Raw genomic sequence first — 18,688 nt, 5'->3', positions numbered from 1 at the left:
GCGATATCTGAGTAAATAAATAAATGTCATGTGACTAGGGCCTCCCGTCGGGTAGACCGTTCGCCGGGTGCAAGTCTTTCGAATTGACGCCACTTCAGCGCCTTGCGCGTTACTGGGGATGAAATGATGATGATGATGATAAGGATAACACAACACCAAGTCCCTGAGCAGAGAAAATCTCCGACCCAGCCGGGAATCGAACTCGGTCCCTTAGGATTGACATTCTGTCGCGCTGACCACTTTTTTTTTTCATTTTGTTCCATATCGTTCGTTGCGTTTGGTCTGGGCGGACACCATAAGACATCCGTTCAAGTTGATCGTCGATTCCTTGACAGTTTTTTTTTTTATTACAGAGAGCACGCAGCTCTCTCACCGAACACGCTGAGCTACCGTACCGGCATCACTCTGCTACCGGGGGCGGACGATATCTGAGTAAGAGAGCCTCTGTGTAATCCTTCCCTATACAGGCGGTGGACGAAAATATGGAACACCAAAAACATACCACGTTACCATGCCTAATACGGCATAGGAAACCCGTCGGCATTCAAAGCAGCTTCCAGTTGTCTCGGAATAAATAACTACAGGTCCTGTATGGTTTCCAGGGGAATCTTATACCACTACTCCTGCAAAATAGTGACAAGTACAGATATAAATGGTGGAGGTGGATAATGACCACGCACTCTTCTCTCCAAAATAGGCCACAAATGCTGTATAATATTTACATCTGCCGACTTGGTGGCCAGGAGAGATGCGACAATTCAACCATGTGCCCACAAAACCAGTCCTGGACAGCACGAGCCGTGTGAACAGGGGCACTATCATCTTGCAACACCGCGCCACCATTGGGGAACAGACACTCAACCACGGGGTGGACTTGATCAGCCAGAATGGTCACACAATCCTTGGTGGTAATGCTATCTTGGAGAAAAACCATGGGGCCCATGGAATACCACGATATGGCTGCCCAAATCATAACAGACACCACATCATGTTTCACTCGTGGGACGTAGACGGCCAGAAATTGCAAAGATTGTGGGAAAAGAGACAGCTGACCAAATTATTTTCTTTCATTGTCCCGTAGTCCAGGTTGTATGGTTTCGACATAACATTTTCCTATTACGGTTATCTGCATCACTGATGAGTGGTTTTGGAATCCCAGCTCGCCCTTAAAGTCCCTACTTATGGAGCTCCCTTGGTGTTTAGGAGCTGACAAGGTTTGCAAGTGCGACATTTTATTCTGCAGTGACTCCTACAGCTGTTGTCATCTTATTTTTCGTCACAATCCTCATCAATGACTATCTGTCACGATCACTCAGCACAAGCTTTCGTCCCGTTGTGACTTATCGGTTATGGTTTTCCGCTTTTCCTGTACGTGGTATAAATTTTCGATGCAGTGCTTCTTGAAACACAAAACGCTCCGGTTACCTTGGTTTCTGAATCAGTCACTATACGAACATGAATAAGTTATGGACATTCGAATTTGCTTAGCTCCAACGTAATGCGCTCACAATTATAGAGAACACTGTTCTGACCACGTCTGACAGTTGAGGACAATGCGTAGGTGCCGTTTGTTGTCAAGTACAACAGTACAACCTGCAGGCTTGGCTAGCATCTGTATTTATGTTCAAGCATGCATTTAGCGTTGTGTTTCCATATTTTTCTATTGCCGCTGTATATACAAGATGTTTCTAAAATGAATGTAAGAAAAATGATAAGGCTTGTAGAGTGCGTCATAACAAGCAAATTTCATATAGCAACCCATGTCCGCATAACTTAACTATCGGTGTTAGGTGTCATTTAACACGTCGCGTGCTGCCGGGTAGTCAGGCATTCAACCCGCCATCCTAGTCGACATGGTGTCAAATCTGCAGGGGAACATTATCAGTTTCCTTGTGACATCAAGATAAAAGAGATGTGAGGTTGACATTTCATGACCTTTATTTGCAAACAGTTACAAAAACTGCTCGAAATTACGCCCGCCTGCTTGAATGCACTACATGCAATGACTTCTGTGTGATTGTCACACTGTTTCAAACACCCCTCGCAAGGTGAAGAGTGCATTAGAGGCTGCCACAATTCTCGCTATCATCCGTCTCGATAGACGGTTCGCAAACAATAGATTTCAGGTGATCCCAGCCTAAAAAAATCAAGGTTCGTCAAGTCCGGGAAACGTGTAGGCTATGCCACCAACTTACCGCGCCATGTCCAGTTCTCACCAAATGTGCCAGTCAACTTATTTCGCTGTGTATGAGCTAAGTGTGCAGATGCACCATCATTTGGTGCCACATGCTCTGTCGCACGTTGAGTGGAACATGTTCCAATAACTCTGTCAGCGTTTTCCTTAAGAAGACTAGGTATCTGTTCGCGTTCAGTCGTCGGGGAAGTATGTGTGGACCACTCACATTACCGCCTACCAAGCCAGCCCAAACCTGACGGCGGAGAGCTCTAGGTGACGACGAACAAAGCGACGTGCCGGATTTTTCCGTCTCCACACGTGTTGATTTTGGCTGTTGAACACACCTTTCCTCGTAATCGTCCGTAAAAAGTACGAAGTGTGTGAATTCAGGTTCAATGGCACCCTTCTGCAAAAACCACTGACAGAAGTCAATGGGATGCTGAAAATCTGGCTTGTAGGAAAAGCACTGTGAATTAACTGTTAACTTTCCACTTCCTTATTCTTCGATGATCAAAATGCAAATAGAAGAATGAGAGTAAAGCACCGCTTTGCTTTGCCTTGGAGCGCAAGTGCTACGTTCCAGCATCTCTCGTCCGATGCTACTAATGCTTGAGTATGCTATTTGACTGAAGCTGGTGTAACCATGTTACCATAGTGAACTGCAGTTGCGGCTAGTAAGCAATTATTCATTTCTATTTTCCCAGCTGCCAGATCATTTTCTAACGATCACTGCTTGTTTCTGAAAATGTAGGACATTAGAGACTTTTAGGGCATGACCGAGAATTTCGGGACGTCTGATAACTCTAATGCCCTTGCACATTCGTATTAATTGTTGCTACATCTGCTTCACGGTCACTGACACCAATATGGACATCCTCAAAGACGTCAGATTTATTTGTAGCCAATAGGTATAATATATCCTGAGCTGCCTTCCAACATACCTGTTCTACGAAGTTTTCAGAGAAGCGACTTATTAATGTTTTGCAGGCTGTCTTGTCATGTTCATCACTTACAAAACTTTAAGTATCACAATCATTTGTTGGATGATTAACGTCTCCTCCAGTGATGTTCGTATGATTTAGAAACGCAGTAATTAGAGAACTGAGGTTTTCTACAAAGTTTTCAACTCCATCTGGAGTTTGTGACACAACGAGACCCTCTCTAATATCAAATTTACCAGAAGCGGCCATATTCACGCAAGAAATAGCAACAAAAATAATTCGCCCTTTTATTTGACGCAGAATTTGACAAAAACATTAAAATGACGTGTAACTCTGATACATTACTAATGGAATATTATACTCACTTGTACTGAAACCCTTAATGGTATCAACCAAAACAAGTAAGCAAGTTCCCACAGTGGCTCTGGAATTCTCTAGTATGACGAGTTCTGAGATGTAAACGAACTCTAGTCAAAACGCTTCTGTCAGTTTAGAAGTTTGCATGTTGTCTAAACGCTTCACCAGAGAAAAATCCACTTTCACATTCTTAGCCAACTGAGTTAATGATGGACATTAAGTGACTTATGTATTTCACCAGCACGCTGCATAAAACAAAAAATAATCAGACATGAAATTTTTGTAAATATGTAAAAAATGAGTAACACAAACACTGCAAACACTATTTATATGTTGGAAAAAATGAAAACGTATAGAATCGAAAACTTCGTTTCACCGTAGAAAGTTTAAGAACATGTAACACAAGCCAATTTGAAAAGGATATAAGCAAAGGAAAAAACGTTTGAATGGTTGCGCATTGATTTTGTATTACAGTATAAAAGCATTTAATGAGAAAATTAGTTTCAGTTTAATCTTTTGAAGGGCGGTAGTAGAGAAAGTGAACGGTCGACTTTGGTTTATTGGGAGAATTTTAAGAAATTATAGCTCACCTATAAAGAAGACCGCCTGTAGAACACTAGTGCAAACCATTCTTGATTGCTGCTCGAATGTTCGGGATCCACACGAGGTCGGATTAAAGGAAGACATCGAAGCAATTAAAACGCAAGTCGCTAGATATGTTACCGGTGGGTTCGATCAACACGCAAGTATTAAATTGGAAACCCTGGAAAAAAGACGACGCTCGTTTTGCATAACACTACTGAGAAAATTTAGAGAACTGGCCCTTGGAGCTCACTGAAAACGATTCTACTGACGTCAACGTACATTTTGTTTATGGACCACGATGATAGGACAATAGAAATTAGGGCTCGTGCGGAGGCATGTAAACAGCTTTTTCCCTCGCTCTGTTTGCGAGTAGAGGAGGAAAGGAAATGACCAGTCGTGATACAAGGTACATTATGCCATCCACCGTACGGTGGCTTGCTGAGTGTGTATGCTGATGTACTAAAAGAATGAGTTAAAAGATTTGGAACAAAGTTACATGACACAGATAACAACAATGAAAAGACATATACAGGGTGGACCATTTTAATCTATAATGGGGAATAACTCGGGATAGAGATGAGACACAGCAAAATGTTCTAGGTAAAAGTTGTAGGTGTCAAGAGGGTCACTCATTGCTTTTAATGGTCGCGACTTTGAAAGTGATTTTCAAGGGGATTTGGAGGTTAAAGTGATTTTTTAAAATGAGAACTCTAACATTTGATTTAAGATTTGAAAAGAGCGACAAATTTTAAGTAAAAAATGATGCATTATTCAAGGTCATTGCAAGATTCAACGGAGGTCAAGAAACCAAGTATAATTTTAGTTCTAGTAGGCTTAACTCGGAGTAGAGGAGGGCTACAGCAAAATACATCGTTAGATGCAAATTGGAAATTGCATAAGGGGTCTTGTATCATTAAAATTAACATGATCTTAAAATTAATTATCAAAAATCTATTGGAGGTTGAGTTTTGTTTCATGGAAGCCCCAATTTGTGACGTCGGGTTTGGAAAGAGCGAAGAGAGATTTGAAATTTTAATTTTAATTAACGTGTTTATTGGCAAAAATATATACAGCACAATGTATAAATGGTATTTTGACATTTTCAAGACAGAAAAAGTATAAATAAAACGAAGATCATTGATTTACAAGTCGTTGAGCGAGTCCCCTCCTCTCTCATTCCTCGGAATGCCCCTTCCAGTTTGCATCTAACATTCTAATTTGCTGTACCCCTCCTCTATTCCGAGATAATCACTACTAGAACTACAAACATATTTGCTTATCTGATCTTCAGTGAACCTTGCCATGTCCTTGAATAGTGTATCATTTTATACTTAAAATTTGCCGCTCTTTTCAAATCTTAAATTAAATATTAGGGTTCCCATTTTAAAGATAATTTTAACCTCTAAATCACCTTGAAAATTATCTTCAAGGCCACGGCCGTTAGTAACAAAGCGTGACCCTCCTTCCCACCTACTACTTTCATCTAAAACATTTTGCTGTATCTCATCTCTAGCCTGAGTTAGTACCCATTATGGACTAAAATGGTCCACCCTAGGTGTAAGATGAGCAAAAAAAACTTTTTTATTAAGTTTTTTTTAAAAAGGATTCTTACGACTGAGAATATCTGGTGGAGAAACACTGGTATCTTTTGTCAGCGTAAAAGAGCAAACATGCTTCACACAGAAAAATGTAGTGTCTACCAACATCACTGTGCTCAATATACGTTTCTCACCATTGTTCAAACACTACATATGGTTTATTATTTTCCTAAATATTAGTACCGGTAATGATGTTTATAGTTCACAACACATGCTCAGATTCAGAAGCACTACACTTAGTGAACTCTTTACTCTCTCGTCAACATTATAGCTTTCAAATTACTGCATGAGTTGATAGCCCGTGAGAAAAAGTACTTCAATAAATTTAGACCTTCACTTCACAGTCTGCACTGCACATTGACCAAAGTCCATTTAGCAAATGTATCTCTCTACTGTTTGAATATCATAACTATCATATTATTATTTTTGAGACAATAGTTTGGAAAGAGAATCACTTTGATCCATTCATCCATTCAGTTCACCGTCCGAGCTATACACTGGAAACAATCTACAAAGGTGCTGCTACAAACACACCATTTCCTCTCTTGCTGTCAACTACTAACTTCCTCTAGCACTGCACTCACATTGATTTAAGATTTGAAAAGAGCGACAAATTTTAAGTAAAAAATGATGCATTATTCAAGGCCATGGCAAGATTCAACGAAGGTCAAAAAACCAAGTATAATTTTAGTTCTATCTATCGACTTTTTACTATATTCCCTCTCACAAAATATCAACAAGATTGCACTTTTTTAAACTTTTTCAGGCTCTCTGGAACGTAGATGTGTACGAAATATTATTTAAAAGTAAAAACAAAAGAGTATAATTAAATTATTAAATACAAGAGCAGAATATTTGGAAGTGAGAGGACTGCTACACAGCAGGAATGTACTATGTACAAATGTAAAGTCATCTAAAAGTGCTCTCCAGCCAGCACCAAGCGAGACAAACACCCTGTGTCGCAATCAAAATAACAAACAGGCAAATAAATGACTTTGAGGAATTCAGAACACATCCAGGAAACATTGCCTCACCTTATGCAAGTGAGAAGCTTGAATTGTAGACTCAACAACATGTCCACAGAAGAGGAGTAGAGCCAATGCTAGCACAGTCAGCACTGTTGCCAAATTTTTCAAGATGGTGGCAGTGGATGTGGCAACATTGCTCTGACAACATCGCACTGATGACATCATGGGCTTTTCCCCTCCCCTCCTCCCACTTCCCCCAGCCCTTCCCTTCCCCCTGCAATTCCCACCCCTCCCAATACCCTCCTCTCCACTCCCCTCCACTACCTGGAAAAATGGCGGGAAATATACAGTCTTTGCTGAGCTGTTGGTGTGGAAGGACATAGGATAGTTTTTTCTTTGTTTTGGGTGTTGTCCTGTTGGAAATTGATGGGACAAGCTCAGCTATTGGTGCAGTGTGTTCAACTGATGAGATGTTGGTATCGAACATAGAGCACTTTAATAACTATACTACCTGTAAGTATGTGACTGAGGACTGCATCCATAGTTTCCTACATGAAGAATGGAAAAAAAAATTATAACAGAGGAGTATAAGAAGAATACTTTTCAGCAAATAACATTGATGCAGTGGGATAGCTTAAAGATACATTTCCCAACTCATACAGATGGTTGCTTGTGCTGGAACTGCCTACACTTTTTTAAATGCCCAGTCAGTCTGCCTAAGATGTAAATGTGTTCCTTTCCACAGCTGCAGAATGACTGACATAGCTTACATTACCACCACTAGAGGTGTCTCTAAATTGTGATGTTATGTCCCCCCCCCCCCCAGAATTTAGCAGGAACCAATGACAGCGCTGCATCAGGTCATGTGATCATGATGCCAGAGACATACAGGGTGATTCACTAACTATTGCCACCAAGAATAACTCCGAAAGTATGATAAGAGCTGAAAAGTTTGTGGGACCAAAGTTTCATGGGACAACGGGAACCATAATATGACGTTGGTTTTTGTTGCTAGGTGGGATCTCTTCAGAGATATGAAGGTCAACTTTGTTTTTTTAAGTGGTTCAAATGGTTCAAATGGCTCTGAGTACTATGGGACTTAACTTCTGAGGTCAGCAGTACCCTAGAACTTAGAATTACTTAAACCTAACTAACCTAAGGACATCACACAGATCCATGCCCGAGGCAGGATTCGAACCTGCGAGCGTAGCGGTCGCGCGGTTCCAGACTGTAGCGCCTAAAACCGCTCGGCCACCCCAGCCAGCTTTTTAGATGGGATGCTATATTTTGGTATTTATTTTCTGATAGCGGCTATCGAGACGAATCAAATGATGTGTAACCGTAAGGTCTTTGAAGGTCAACGAAGATCACAAAGGTGGCATGAACGTCCATTTACAGAAGGTGTTCTAAGTGATGACCATTGGTAACAATGCAGTGTTTCAATCTTCTTATCATAGATTGAGTGGTACTCCTTATCACATTGTCACTTATCGAAGCACATGCTCTGAAAATTCTGTCTCGCACATATTCAGGTGTAGTTGCAATATCTTTATAAACGTGTCTTTTACGAATCCCCACAAGAAAAAATCCAGAGGCGTTAAGTCTGGCGAATGAGCCGGTCACGACACATCCCCTCCTCGTCCAATACAATGAATTGGGAATAGTCTCTGCAACTCATTTCTGGCCATCAGCGCCGGCCGGAGTGGCCGTGCGGTTCTGGGTGCTACAGTCTGGAGCCGCGCGACCGCTACGGTCGCAGGTTCGAATCCTGCCTCGAGCATGGATGTGTGTGATGTCCTTAGGTTAGTTAGGTTTAATTAGTTCTAAGTTCTAGGCGACTAATAACCTCAGAAGTTAAGTCGCATAGTGCTCAGAGCCATTTGAACCATTTTTTGGCCATCAGCGAAAAATGTGCCAGACACCCATCGTGTTGATCCCACATTCTGTTCCTTGTTCCTAAAGGTATTTCTTCCAATAACAGACCTAATGTTTCTTGCAGCAATGTGGTGTACTTCCTACCATTAAGATTTCCTTCCATGAAATAGGGCCTATAATTCTGTCCAGAATCCTACACCACACATTCACCGAGCACAGTTTTTGGTATGCAACTTGTCTCAGCCAACATGGATTTTCAGTTGCCCAGTAATGCATGTTATGCAAATTAACATTGCCATGGTGTTTGAATGTAGCCTCATCAGTAAATAAAATAAATTTGATAAATATGTCATCCCTCTGAATTTGAAGTTGGGCCCATTGGCAGATTTCAGTGCGATGAATACAGTCCCTACCAGTTAATTCTTGGTGGATACCCATCTGGTAAGGATGATATTTATGGCGATGCAGAACGCGAACAACATTACTCAGGCTCATGCCAGATTTAAATGTCCGACGTGTAGGATGAGTACGTTGAGGATATCTTTCAGCATATAAGTCTCCAGCTCTCACTGAATTTCGTTGGCATTCTCTGTAAATGAGAAGCATATCGACTTGTTCTTCAAAGGAATACATCATTCACATTCACCCGATTCAACGATTCTATCTTATTGTTCCTATTAGTGTTGGACTGCGAAACCGTCGAATGGTGTTTACATGTCAATGGCACATTAGATAGATACGCCATATTCGGCGAATATTTACTATTTGCACGATATACGAGAGACAATTATCAGAGCATGGGCCACGATAAGTGCCGAAGTGATCAGGAATACCACTCAATTCATGATAAGAAGATTGCAGCACTGCATTAATACCAATGGTCATCATTTAGAACACCTTCTGTAAATGGACGTTCATGCCACCTTTGTGACTTTCGTTGACCTTCAAAGACCTTACTGTTACACATAATTTGATTCGTCTCGATAGCCGCTCATCAGAAAATAAGTACCAAACTATAGCATCCCATTTAAAAAAACAAAGTTGACCTTCATATCTCTCATGCAACCTCACCTAGCAACAAGGAACCAACTTCATATTATGCCTCCTGTTCTCCCATACAACTTTTGTCCCACAAACCTTTCAGCTGCTGTCATACTTTTGGAGTTATTCTTGGTGGCAATAATTAGTGACTCACCCTGTGTAGCCGGTGCAGTAGCTCACCAACTTCAGTCAGTGGATGGATCGTTAGGTTCAACAGCAGCAGCTGCTGCGATCGTCTAGCATCCCCCAGCAGAGGAGGAAGAAGCGGAAGAGTAAGTACCCATTACATGTCATTGTTTATATGTGTCCATAGTTTCTATCATTATTACTACACGTAAAGATTCTTCTTCTTTTTTCAACAGCTCAGGTGATGTCCAAATTGTCGGGACCCGCAGCAACAGTGGCCTCCAGCTAGTCAGGACTTGCACCAGTGACAGTGTCCTCCAACACGTCAGGACCAAAAGCAGCGGCGGCAGCATGCGGTATCCTGTGGCGTATCTGGTCAGCATGTTGGAGCAGGACAAGGAACTGCTATTGTCTGTGCCACTCATCAGTAAAGACACCCAGCCTGTCCCTGACTCGCAGAAATGCACTGGGGGTCTCAGACAACTTGGTGTGGGTCAGTACTGGACTCCAATAGACGCACCACCCACTGAACAGTGGGACATTCCATGATACTGCGAGGGCAGAGTATAAATTTAGTGGATGAGAAGATACCAATTCCTGCCACTGCACGACAACTGCTGTTCACATCTACATGCATTTTAACTGCTGTTGGGTCAAAGTGCCGGAATATAGGCATAGAAGCAGCAGACAGTGACTGGCATGTGATGATGGAGATTGAGAATATGATGAAGAGTCTTAAAGTGCAGTTTATGGAGTCGGAATGGGATGTAGTACGTCGTGTAGCGCCATACATCAATGCTCAAATGACTACAGAGCAGCCATAACCCATCTCTTCCTCACCAGACCTTTACTGTGCTAGTATGACGCTGTCGATCACATCAGGGTGAAATCTGCAAACATATCCATTTATTTACAACACTCTACCGTTATGAACTTATTTAGACTAAGGATGGCGCTATCTCGTGTGTCAAAGAGACATGTATTCAAGCTGTATACAATGATAATGTGAACTATCTTCTTTATGTATAGTATACATCTGAATGATTTAGAACAGTGCTTCAGCTCATGTATCAGTGCAGTGCCAAAGTCGGCTACTGTTGCTCTAATAGGCCTGGAGTCCATCTACGTTAAATTTATGGGCGGAATACCCGAGCTTTGTGATGTTCCTATCAGTCAGAGCGAAATATGAGCAGAATTTAATTCATACAAGAAACAGTTATTCGGGAAATACTGTAATGCCATGAAAAATGAACCAGTGGATTTTACTGATCTACTGCAGACTATGTACCATTTGTTGATGTGTAAATAAAATATATTATCGTCAATCATGTGTTTTTTCTTACTTCATAACCCTCTAATTACAATGTAACCACTGTAGCTCAGTCAGTAATGTGATTACACTATAGTGACTACACATATTATTATTGTTACAATTTTTTATATCAAAGCCCATTGCACACCAATACATGATGTAGCTGGTATCACAGCAGGGTGGCTGAAGCATCTTCGTAACAAGGACTTTGTTGGAAGCAACTGGTCCAGTGATGGTCTAGAACACCAGAAGAAGAAGAAAAATGCGATGCTCCTTCCTGACAATATATGAGCGATAATTTTGTGTCCATCCAACTGTGGCCAGACAAATGTTCTCATGTCATGCTAACTTTCCCAGATGGAATCTACATTGAACATATATGCGTATTTTCAAAAACGCTGTTTCAGCCCAAATACCAACCATTGCAGGAGATATTGCAAGGTATCGGTAGTGTGACACATGTGACATTCAATGAAAGTGGTGATATCCCTCCACCAGAACAAAGTAAAGCCACACACCATGTTCATATTCGACGATGTTGCAGTGGAAATTCGAAGATATTTATGTTTTGGTCACCATATGAGTGTTGAGGTATTTTATTTGAGTAAGACATGTTCTAGAATCCCAAAACAGCTGGTTATGGTAATGTAAAGGTCATTATATCCTTCAAACAAGGCAATTTGAATTTAAAGCACATTTACTAAGCACATGTAGGAACTGATATGTCATTAAGTGAATTTGTAAAAGTATGTGGAGGCTGCTGGAAGTCTTGGAGCAACGGGGATTGTACCGAACTCTGCATTGTTGCCAGAAGTATCCAAGATGGCGACGATGATCTCACCCAAGATGGCGGCTGTGACGTCATCCAAGATGGGGGATTTTGGCGGGAAGTTTGAATTTTGGTGGGAAGAAGGTCAATTTGGCTGCCTCCACTAATCTAACCCCCCTCCCGTCCCCACCCCCAGAAAAATGGTGGGAAGTTCAAATTCCAACAGGATAATGCATCACACCTCTACTAACCTAAGAAAAATCGCTCGAAGATAGGTCACTTGGGCTACCTCTACTAACCTAAGTCACCCAAGCGCTCCCTCTTTTAGGTACTGGCGCCAAGTTTGAATGTTGGCGGTAAAGATAGGTCAATTGGGGTATCCCTACTAACCTAAGAAAATGGTGGGAAAGAAAGCTCACCTCCACTAACCTAATTCACCCAACCAACACCTCCTCCTATGGATTGGTGAGCATAGGACTCGACCAGTACTGGGCATAAGTCTTTATATAAACACTTTAATGCAGTGCAGCCATCCGGTGCGTTCACCACGAGGTCCAGACTCCAACTGACTTAGTACACAGCGCCACCATCAGAGGACACCGTCGTCCAAGATGGCGGCCATAACGTCAGGTGATGATCCAAGTATAGCGGCAAACAGTGTGTTCACCATGAGCCCTAGTACATATTGGCACCACTAGAGAGCACTACTATGAAGTCCGCTGATGATGCGACTGCCGTTACCCAGTCCGGAACCGCGTGACTGCTACGGTCGCAGGTTCGAATCCTGCCTCGGGCATGGATGTGTGTGATGTCCATAGGTTAGTTAGGTTTAAGTTGTTCTAAGTTCTAGGGGACTGATGACCACAGATGTTAAGTCCCATAGTGCTCAGAGCCATTTTTGCCGTTACCCAAGATGGCGGCAAACAGTGTGTTCGCCACATGGTTTGGTAAGCAGCACCGACACTAGAGGATGCTGTCCTCTGTGACGTCACCCAAGATGTTGGCAAGAATTGTGTTCACCATGTGGTCTAGGACACAGCAGAGCACGCTCCCATTATGTAATCCAAGATCGTTGCTTGCAGTACGGGAAACACGCGTCACCCCTCGCCCCACCTGCAGTCAAGCACTGAGAGGAGATACTGCAATGCTTTCTGTCTCTTGAGTTTCTAATGGGGCATGCACCATGTGTACAGCTCACCTGTGCGTGAATGCTGACATCATGGCCTCTATACCGCACGCTCATACTCACGCCACAGATCGTCTTCTAGAAATATGCTAACTATTGTAACGGAACACATGTGGCACATCATGCATCTAACATATGAATTACCAAAGTACTTAATTCGATAACTGAATGTATCACTTGGAGATTCAATGATCAATTGAGAAGTTCGAGGTTTTCCCACTAGGAGCGCAGTCATAATTCATTCTTTCATGACGTAGCACCCCCCACCCCTAGAATGATGCACTCCTATTGGCTACTACATTATTGACGTGATTCGACATCGCGCCGGTAAATGCCAAACGAATCCTCACTTGGTGTAAGGAGCGTAAGCATTGGACGATTGAACAGTGGAAAAACGTCGTGTGGAGTGACAAATCACGGTACACGACCTGACAGTCCGAATGAAGGATCACCGGGTATCTGCCACCCAGTACCAACAGTAAAATTCGGAGGTGGTGGTGTTACGGTGTGGTCGTGTTTTTCATGGAGGAGGCTTGCGCCCCTAGTTGTTTTGGATGGCTCTCTCACAGCTCAGGCCTACATTGACGTTTTAAGCACCTTCTTGCTTCCCACTCTTGAAGAGCAATTCCGGTATGGCGATTGCACCTTCCAACACGATCGAGCACCTGTTCATAATGCACGGCCTGTGGTGGAGTGGTTATACGAGAATAACATCCATGTAATGGACTGGCCTGCACTAGGCTGTCGCGGCTCTCACCCAGTGCGACTGTCTTCTGATTTCTGGGGTACCTAGTCGACAAGGGGGTACAGCATTCTGACTAGGATTAACCATCGTCGTCCCGTCACTGCGCACTGTATGTTCAGCGAAGTGCCAAACATCACAGAAAGCAATAGACTCTACCAAAAACTTACGATAAAGGTGAACTACAAACAAAATAGCAGCGGTACAAGATAAGACCATTACGCAAAAAACGTTGTTTCCAACACTTAATAAACTACAGAAAGATATTTTCTCAAAGGAAGACATAGTATATCAAACATCCTCGATTAAGCAAAACCACCAGCTTCTCCAACCAATTACCCTTAATCTCTCTCTCTCTCTCTCTCTCTCTCTCTCTCTCTCTCTCTCTGCATCTCTCTCTCTCTCTCTCTCTCACTCATACTCTGTGTCTCTCTCACGCACACACACAAACCACAACCGAACTCACCGTCAGTCTGCTTCTGTACTTCGCCCAGAGGTCAATCGTTGTACATTCATCCGCATCATGAAACGTACAGGCAGCACCAGCAGCGACAACAGCAGCGGCAAGCGCCGCCGAGGAGATGAAGATCAATTACCTGGTAAGTACTTTTTCGGTGTTCAAATATCTGTTTGAGGTGCAGTCCACAGACTGCTTCCCCCTTTAACAGATTCTGTGTCTGCATTCAATGTTTGTTTGTGCTATGTCTGTTTTGGACCACAGTCTACGCAGACTGTTGCGTCCTTTAACAGATTGTGTGCCTGTGTTCTATATACTGGGTTATATCTGTTTTGGACCGCAGTTTACACAGACTGCTGCGTCCTTTGACGGATGGTGTGTGTATGTGTGTTATATCTGTTTTGGACCGCAGTCTGCACAGACATGCATGCTACAGAGAGTCTTTGTTTCGATACTGGCTATTGTACTCAGTCTTTTTCGTATTTCTAGAACTCATCCCTCGCATGTTGGCTGAGCTAGCCCATCAGCTAGAGGTTGAGAGGGTTGGAGCACAGCCTGGATGTAAGTACATTTGTAAAACGTAGTTCCTAGATAAAGTAATTTCGTGTACTACACAGGGTGAGTCACCTAACGTTACCGCTGGATATATTTCGTAAACCACATCAAATACTGACGAACCGATTCCACAGACCGAACGTGAGTAGAGGGGCTAGTGTAATTGTTTAATACAAACCATACAAAAATGCACGGAAGTATGTTTTTTAACACAAACCTACGTTTTTTTAAATGGAACCCCGTTAGTTTTGTTAGCACATCTGAACATATAAACAAATACGTAATCAGTGCCGTTTGTTGCATTGTAAAATGTTAATTACATCCGGAGATATTGTAACCTAAATTTAACGCTTGAAACCCCCGACGTTCAGTTGCGTGTTGTAACAAACACGGGCCACGGTCGGCGAGCAGCATCTGCAGGGACATGTTTACGATGACGACCGTGTTTACGAGTGTGGCTCTAGTGCACTGTTGTGGTTTGGTCTAGCTGTCGCAGTGTCCGCATGTAGCGCTTGCTGCTATTGTTATCCTGCATTCGTCTCCGCACGCAGACCAACTGTAGTACACCGTGTTACCAGACGTCTGTGATAGTGTAGTGTTGTAGGAACTGTGACCATGGTGTATTCGAACTCTGAAAAGGCGGAGATGATACTCATCTATGGCGAGTGTCGACGAAACGCAGCTGAAGCCTGCAAGGTGTATGCAGAACGGTACCCGGACAGAGAGCATCCAACGTGCCGCACATTGCAAAACATCTACCGCCAACTGTATGCAACAGGTATGGTCGTAGCACGGAAACGGGTCCGTAACAGGCCCGTCACAGGAGAAGCGGGTGCAGTTGGTGTGTTAGCTGCTGTTGCCATGAACCCACACATGAGTACACGGGACATTGCGAGAGCCGGTGGACTGAGTCATGCGCATACTGCATCGTCACCGCTTTCACCCGTTTCATGTGTCGCTACATCAGCAATTACATGGTGATGACTTTAATCATCGAGTGCAATTCTGTCAATGGGCATTAACAGAGAATGCGTTGCAGTTCTACCTGTTTACCGATGAAGCGGGTTTCACAAACCACGGTGCAGTGAATCTACGGAACATGCATTACTGGTCCGTGGACAATCCTCGCTGGCTCAGACAGGCAGAGCGACAGCGACCGTGGACTGTAAATGCATGGTGCGGAATCATTGGCGACCACCTCATTGGTCCTCACTTCATTGCAGGGGCCCAAACAGCTGCAACATACATCGCGTTTCTACAGAATGACCTGCCAGCGTTGCTCGAAAATGTCCCACTGGAAACGCGTCGACGTATGTGGTATCAGCATGATGGTGCACCTGCACATCCCGCAATTAACACTAGGCTGACCCTTGACAGATTGTTCGACGGGCGTTTCATAGGACGTGGAGGACGCATAAATTGGCCAGCCCGCTCTCCTGATCTTACACCTCTGGACTTCTTTCTGTGGGGTACGTTAAAGGAGAATGTGTACCGTGATGTGCCTACAACCCCAGAGGATATGAAACAACGTACTGTGGCAGCCTGCGGCGACATTACACCAGATGTACTGCAGCGTGTACGACATTCATTACGCCAGAGATTGCAATTGTGTGCAGCAAATGATGGCCACCACATTGAACATCTATTGGCCTGACATGTCGGGACACACTCTATTCCACTCCGTAATTGAAAACGGAAACCACGTGTGTACGTGTACCTCACCCCCCATGGTAATGTACATGTGCGTCAGTGAAAAAGACCAATAAAAAGGTGTTAGCATCTAGACGTAATGTGCTATTCCAGTCTCTTCTGTACCTAAATTCCATCACCGTTCCCTTTGGATCCCTACGTAATTCGGTGCTCTCCGATTCACACGATCGAACAGCGGAGGAGTGGTACTCAAGCGTCAACTTTAGGTTACAATATCTCCGGATGTAGTTAACATTTTACAATGCAACAAACGGCACTGATTACGTATGCAGGAGATCCCGGGTTCGAGTCCCGGTCGGGGCACACATTTTCAACATGTCCCCAGTGAAGTATATCAACGCCTGTTTGCAGCTAGGGTGTCTATTTAATTATCATTTCATTTCTAGCAAAGCTGCATGGTCATCCACGGTATGTGTTCTTTCGAGAACAGATACTACCGTCATATATGATTACGTATTTGTTTATATGTTCAGATGTGCTAACAAAACTAACGGGGTTCCATTTAAAAAAACGTAGGTTTGTGTTAAAAAACATACTTCCGTGCATTTTTGTATGGTTTGTATTAAGCAATTACACTAGCCCCTCTCCTCACGTTCGGTCTGTGGAATCGATTCGTCAGTATTTGATGTGGTTTACGAAATATATCCAACGGTAATGTTAGGTGACTCGCCCTGTATATAGGTTTTCCAAGTGCCTAGATTGAGTTGTCTGAGACATATTCTTTTCTTTTCTTTTCAGATGATTCTGTGCATAGGGATGGGGTTGCCGAGGGGTTCACCTGATGGCGGCCGCTGCAGATGAAGAAGAAGAAACCAAAAGGCGTGAGCGTATGTCCCTTTTTGATGAGGCGGCAGATATACCTGAGTGGGTGGGAAACGTCCTTTAATGTGCTGATGAGTTGCTGAAGCCATGGAGCCAGAGTGGACAAGTTGAATATTTTTGAACTTTATCATTACATCAAATAATTACCATTATTTAGTCTTATTATTTATTGTTTTAAATCTAGATCATTAAACCTATTTTTTTATGTATGTTACAGGCATATAACATGAAGTACATCGTGTACCTATAGCAGTGGTTGCGGGGGCGGGAATCAGCTGCAAACCACAAAGACACCCTGCGCCGTGTATAGTGTCGACCACAGCTGCGCGAGGCGGCAGCAGCACCTGCCCTCGCACCGCCACAAGCCCTCTGGCGCCCATGGGAAACTCAGCCGGCAGAAGAAGATGAGCACTGGCATCTGTCTCCCAGCTCACCAGTTGATAATGAGGACATCAGGTCCCGGGCGCCATCACCACAGCCTGGACGTTCCCACTGAGCATCACTGCCTCCGCCTCCTCAGACAGCTCTCCTCCACTGTTAATGACAGGTGTGTGTACCAAGGCACATACCCCTCCATACAGCTGACGCACCCTCGCCAGCCCCGTCATCGACAAGCTGGACTCCTAGTTGTAGTAGTAGTAATAGCAATATCGATTATCCTATGGCTAGCGGTAGTGCTCTCCCCCATCCTATTGATAGTGAAGGACACCAGAATAATGGTAGAATGACCTCCCTAGAATACTCAACAGTTGCTAGGGCTTTTGAGGGACGCATCTCATTCACAAGGATTGAGAATCCGGGAGGGAGGTACCACGACCCTGTCGGGTTTTTAGAGGTGTGGCTCCCTGTCTTGGAGACCGAGCTCCTCAGAGTCCTAAACGATCCGAGATTTAACGCCATTAAATGCAGCGCAGTACTATGCTGCGAGTTGAATAACCTGCTTAAATATCCAGGTGATGCAGAGGCTACAACTCTGCACTATATATGGGGCGATAATGGCGTTATTTCTTGAGGAACATCCATTGCTGAGTGGTATCGTGAATCCACCTTGAGTGCTATTATGGCCCGATTTTCCAAGATGGAAGTACGTGTGTCCGCTAAAGCGCTCAGCCATATACCACACCATGACATCAATATACATGTCTATGATCCGGTAAATGGAGGGTCCACTTATATTAAGCTCCCTAAAGATATAGCAAACGCGAAGGCATGCATTAATATCGCAAATACAAACGATGATGCTTGTTTTGCATGGTCAATCCTGGCTTGTGAGAGAAAGTACAATTACAGAGATCATCCTGAGCGACTGAACGGTTACAAAGTCCATGATATTAAGACCTATTATAAGTTTGATGGTATAGATTTCCCCGTCAAGATCCAGGACATACTTAAATTTAAGGCGCTGAATACCGGAATATCGGTTCACGTTTATGGCCTGGAGAAGAATAACGACAAGTCAGATGTGCAA

The sequence above is a fragment of the Schistocerca nitens genome, chromosome 3 (genome assembly GCF_023898315.1).
Source record: "Schistocerca nitens isolate TAMUIC-IGC-003100 chromosome 3, iqSchNite1.1, whole genome shotgun sequence".
NCBI lineage: Eukaryota > Metazoa > Arthropoda > Insecta > Orthoptera > Acrididae > Schistocerca > Schistocerca nitens.
This window is presented reverse-complemented; position numbering follows the sequence as displayed.